General features: G+C 40.7%; 1 long non-coding RNA gene across 1 annotated transcript in view; it reads right to left on the bottom strand.

Moving 5' to 3' along the window:
• Positions 1-220: 220 nt before the first annotated feature.
• The window catches only part of LOC309621488, a 51,820-nt gene continuing 46,040 nt past the window's right edge, over positions 221-6,000 (bottom strand). Inside the window, exon 4 of the long non-coding RNA XR_014240051.1 lies at positions 221-419. This is a non-coding gene — a long non-coding RNA (uncharacterized lncRNA). The remainder of the gene's footprint in view (positions 420-6,000) is intronic.

Below are 6,000 nucleotides of genomic sequence, written 5' to 3'. Positions count from 1 at the left end.
TGTGGTTTCTATAATACAGAGTTTTGTTCAAAAAGAATAATTTTATGTATTATTTTTGGCTGCACTGGGTCTTTGTTGCTGCGTGTGGGCTTTCTCTAGTTGTGGCGAGTGGGGGCTGCTGTTCGTTGCGACGTGCGGGCTTCTCATTGCAGTGGCTTCTCTTGTTGAGGAGCGCGGGCTCTAGGCTCGCGGCTCGTGGGCGCAGTAGTTGATAGGGGAGGAGGAGTCAAGGCATCTGGGGCAGCAGCGGGTTCCCACACACAAGAGAGATGAAGCTAGAAAAGTTGTCTGGCGCCTCACCCTAGAGCTCACCCTTGCTAATATTTGTACCTACTCATTCAGAAGTGCAGAAGTGTCATGAGTTAAATTTTCAGTCTTGATAAGTTATTTCTAATTTTGGTTAGGAAAGAAATTATACACTAAAAGAAAAGTAGAAGAGAGAATCAAAAGTTATATACTCTTTAGATGACTGAAATGCAAGCTGGAGTAACTATGCCACCTCATTCCATTAATCTAAAAATGGTCGTAAAAGTTTCAGTTATATAAGATAGGTAAGCAGTAGAGATCTACTACACAGCAGAGTACCTGTAGCTAACAAGACTGTATTGTATACCTAAAATTTGCTAAGAGGGTAGATCTTACGTGTTCTTGCCACCAAAATTAATAATAAGATAAAGCAGATGGGAGGAAATTTGGGGGGCTGATGGACATTCTATGGCCGCAACTATTTCACAGGTACAAACTTAATCCCCAAACTCATCAAGTTGTATATGTTAAATATGAACAGCTTTGTATATTTCAATAATACCTCAATAACGTTTTTTTTTAAAGTTTGTGAAAGAATGTAGCAACTGATAAAATTTAACACGCTTCAGAAAACAAAGCAAAATTTGAATTTTTAAGAGAAAATACAAGAGAACATATCTTTGGGATCTTGAGGGAAAGATGGACTTCCCAAACAAGGCACAAAACAACACATACTGTAAGACAGAAAGTTGATAAATTCAATTACATTAAAACATAAAACCATGCACTAAAAGATACCATTACAAAAGTAAGAGAAAATCCCATAATAGAAGATATCTGTAAAAATAAACATCAAAAGATAAGTATCAAGAATATATTAAAAATGTATGTCAAGAATATATTAAAAATATATGTCAATAAGAAACAAACAAGCCAAATGGTCAAAGAATGTGTGCAGGCAGTTCATAGAAGCAAGCTAGCACAGCAAAAAAAGATGCTCAGCCTCAACAGTTAGCCAAGGAAACGCAGCAACCCAGCCCTCCACGCCAGCTCAGAGCCACTCACTCACGCTTTTATACTAGAGTATATCATTATCATCATTTACAACCTCTGCCCCACTAAACCCAAACTTGAAATGCTCCACTCTGTGGCCACCACTTCCCCCCTTTCCGACTCATACCCCTTTCAAGGAGGTCAACAATCCTTCTGCACAGAGAAATCTACAGTCCACTGATCCCTCTATCTTTCCTCTGCCCCTCACCTCTCTCATGCCTGCACGTCTCTCTTTACCCAGCCTGAATGCAATGGCAATCATTCTAATCACCCCTTTTCTGTTTCTCACTTCATTGCATTTGCTTGGCTGAACAACAATATAATCATGATTAAATCCTACTCTCCATCCCTCCATACCTGCACCCATACAGCAGAATGTGAATGGGGGAAAAACACGCCTTTTCTCACCTTAAATTCATGACCATCAACCTCCTGTGGGCATCCATTAGCACCCAGCAACCAAACCCCATTTTCCTATTTCAGTCAATTTCCCACTGTCTAGACAGCTGTTTCTTTCTTTTTTTTTTTTTTAGTATTTTTTTATTATTGAAATGTAGTTGACTTACAATATTATGTTAGTTTCAGGTATGCAGCAAAGTGATTCAGTTATATATTTTTTCAGACTATTTTTCATTATAGGTTATTATAAGATACTGAATCTAGCTCCCTGTGCTATACAGTAAATCCTTGTTGCTTATCTATCTTATGTATAGTAGTTCGTACTTGTTAATCCCATACTCCTAATTTATCCCCCTCCCTTCCCCTTTGGCAACCATGAGTTTGTTTTCTATAGATAACTATTTCTTAACTTCTACTCTCTCCTCACATTTCCAACACCTCCTCCCTGACTCTCACTGACAGCCTTCTCATTTCACTAAGAAAACAGAAGCAACCAGAAGAGAACTTCCTCAAGCCCCCATCACATCTACCCACCTACCTATACCTATGCCCAAATATTCTGGGTTTCCTCCAATTACAGTTGAAAAACTGCCCCAGCCCCTGGCAGTGGGCAGTTGCTCCATCTGTACAAACAATTCCATCACCTCATGTGGACCAAGGAACACAGATCCAGTAATTCTCACCTCTTCTCACGTTATTTTTGACCTCTTTTCTGGATCTTTCTATCAACAAATAAACATGCAATTACTTCTCCCATGTTTAAAAAATATGTTTTGACCCACTTCCTCCACCAGCCCATTATTCTCCTTCCCTTTATAAACAAAATTCCTCAATATTAATAGTTGTGTTTATACTTTCTGTCTCAAATGTCTCTCCTTCCATATTCTTTTTGAATCCAAGAAAGAATTTATCCCACCACTCCCACAAAACTGCTGTCGCTAAGATCACCAGTAACCTTCTGTTGTTAAATTCAACTGTCAATTCTTGGCTCTCATCAGCTGTGTTTGACACAAATCCCTCTTTCTTCCTGGAAACACTCCTTCATTCCTTCTTCATTCTCCTTTGCTGGTTCTTTTCTCATTTCCCTAACCTCTAGACACTGTGGTACCCAGGGCTCAGTACTTTTCTAGTCAATAACTCCCTTGGTCATCTCATGCATTCTCATAACTTTAAACACCATCTGGCATCACCCAAATGTATATCTCCTGTCCAAACCCGGGTCCCGAACCCCAGATACCTTTATCCAACAACATGCTTGATATTTCCGATATTTCCAATATTTCCTGTTGGATGTTGTGCTGGGTCTCTTGCAGTTACCACTCCAGATTCACTCTCCACCCATCCCCTCTCTGTTCTGCCCTAGGAGGTTGATCTACATGGATCACAGCTTCAGGCTTCCCTTGCCTTCTGACTTCCAGTAGGTTAGGCTTATGGGGAGCCCTGCCCTGGCAGGAGAATGGAGGAAAAAAGGAGTCTAAGACCAGAGCACTTCTTCCCCTGTCCCTCTCCCTGGAGAGTCACCTTTGCTGGCTACATCTTTAGACCAAAGGCGATTCATCCTCTCAAGGCAAACTTCTCACATGAAGCTCTCCTTCAGAGTTCTAGTAACAGGGGTGGTAACATCTCTGCCTTTACCTGCCCTCCCAATGCTGTACTATCTTTGTGCTTTCCCTACATGCTACCTGTAACTTTGTAAATGATTCCTTCGTTAAAACTTCTTTATAATTATACTGAGTGTACCGTCTATTTCCTACAGGATTTTGACTAACACAGATGTCTAACTGGCATCTCAATTTTAACACGTGCTAACTGAGCACCTCCTACAGTTTTATCCATCTCATTTAATGTCAAACCCCTTCTTCTAGCTGTGCAGGCCGCAATCTTGGCGTCATCCTTGTGCATCTTTTAATCTCATACACCACATTTGCAAGTCCGATCTTATACCCTACATTTGCAGTTCTTCCAAAATAGATCTGAAACTCAACCATGTTTCACCACCTCCACCGCTACCACCCCTAGCCCCCAGCCACCATCAGTGCTTGTCTGCATTGCAGTCGGCCCTTCATATCTGCAGGTTCCACATCCGCGGATTCAACCACAGATAGAAATCTGCAGATCCAGAACCCACGGAAACAGAGGACTAGCTGTACTACACCATTTTACGTAAGGGACTTAAGCATCCACAGATGTTGTTATCCACTGGGGGTCCTGGAACCAAACCCCCATGAATACCGAGGAACAACTGAATTTCAATAGCCTCACTGGTCTACCTGCTCCCTCCCTCACCAGTCTTCAGGTTATTCCAACTCAGCAGCCAGAGTGATCCCGTTAAAACAAGAGTTAGCTATATCACTCTTCTCTTCAAAACCCTCCAGTGGCTGCACATTTCACTCTGAGTAAAAGCCAACATCTTTATAATGGTCTACAAGCCTCCAGGTGATCTGGCCACGTGACGCATCTCTGACCTCACCGCCTACCTGCTCACTTTGCTCCAGCCACGCTGGCCTCTCTGCTGTTTCCTTTACTCCTATCGCAAAGCCTTTGAACTTGCTCCTGCCTCTGCCCGGAACACTCTTCCCACAGATATCCTCAATGCCTGCTCCCTCACCTTCCTCAGGTCTTTTATTCAACTGTCATCTTATCGGTAAGACTTTCTCTGGCCACCTTTCTAAAATTGTGACGGCCCCTCCTCACTTCATTTCTACCCTAAGCAATTATATCCATTTGACATCTTATATAGTTTCCTTTTCTGTATTCTGTGTCTCCACCCTCTAGAATGTCAACTCCACGAGGCAGGTGTTTGTGTCTGTTCTGTTTCACTTCTGTATGCTCAGCCTCTGAAACGGTACCTGGAAATGGTGGGTGCTCCAATAATTGAAGGAACCTCAACTAGATACCACTCAATCAATTGGCCACAATAAAAATGTTTTTTAAAAGTCTAACAGTGCTATGTATTGGCAAAGACGGCAGACACTAGGAAGTTCAGCTCATCTCCTCTTTGGAGCATTTTGGCAATAGCTAGGGAAGTTTACGATGTGCATGTCTAGGATGTTTTTTCTGGGTTGTATATTTATTTATACAAACAAGGATAGTATACTGAAAAATCAGAATCATTCCAAGGAGTATGGTCAGTGATATTTTTTCTGGGTTGTATATTTATTTATACAAATAAGGACAGTATACTAAAAATCACAATCATTCCAAGGAATATGGTCAGCCTATCTAGAGGACATTCTTAATATTTTATGATCACAGAATGAACGCCACTTCTCAAAAGTAATCCAATATAGCCTACCCCACCATAGAGGAAGAAAGCAAGGCAGCTCTTCTCAGGCTTATGCTATAGTGAAAAGAAAATGATAGATCAGCAGCAGAGTGGGAAAGAAATGTAAGCACATATCAAGATGTGACAGTTGTCATCTCCCAAGAAACTAATCACCGATAAACAAACCGCTTAAGAAATCAGTAAGCAAAGACAGACTACAAGAAAAATATGCATATAAGACCCAAACCATGCCAGGCTTTAAGTTATAAATAAAACGCTACAATAAATAACCAAAATCATAAGCCAATGTGCATAACTGTTGGATTAGACTAGCATTCTGAATTGCTTTCAAACATTTATGCAGTCTCTTTTATTGCCAGGTACCGTCCTAGTAACTTGACTACACAATTGATTCAGTTAAATCCACTGGTAGGTAGTCCACATGTTAATTTTATGCACTACTTCAGTTTGCCCCCTAAATCTTTTAGTGGAACAGCTGATAAAAATTGAAACTGACCAGCCCACATTTTATCCTTCTCCTATCTTGAATAAAAGTGCTTATCAATCCATAACTGGCCAAAATGCAGGTAATAAGAGGGAAACACTCATCTGAGTGGCAAAAAGATGAGCTACCAGTCCCTGAACAACGAGTTGGATGCCATCATCCACACAAGGGGATTACGCTACGTGGCATAAACATAATGACCCCAGGCTGAATCTGCTCTCCTACCCAAATCTAATACTGTCTCCACTTACCTCTTCATTTTCTACTCGAAGGGTTTATTCTATTAACTTGGAAGACAATTCATCACTTTATGATACTTAGTTTGGTGCAGGCATTCAAAAATACAGGCAGATGAGAAAAGAGATAGGTACAACTCAACAGCAACATAAAAGTCGGGGAGAAGAAGAAATTCAAAGCCAACTACCTGAAAATATTACTTTCACTTTATTTCTCTGTTTCTCATAGCTTCATCCTTTAAATTTTTTTTAACCTGGCAACTTTTTTGAGGTAATTGTAAATTCAGATAGTCATC

Source organism: Balaenoptera borealis, assembly GCF_965194805.1.
Source record: "Balaenoptera borealis genome assembly, contig: HAP1_SCAFFOLD_508, whole genome shotgun sequence".
Classification (NCBI taxonomy): domain Eukaryota; kingdom Metazoa; phylum Chordata; class Mammalia; order Artiodactyla; family Balaenopteridae; genus Balaenoptera; species Balaenoptera borealis.
This window is presented reverse-complemented; position numbering and strand designations above follow the sequence as displayed.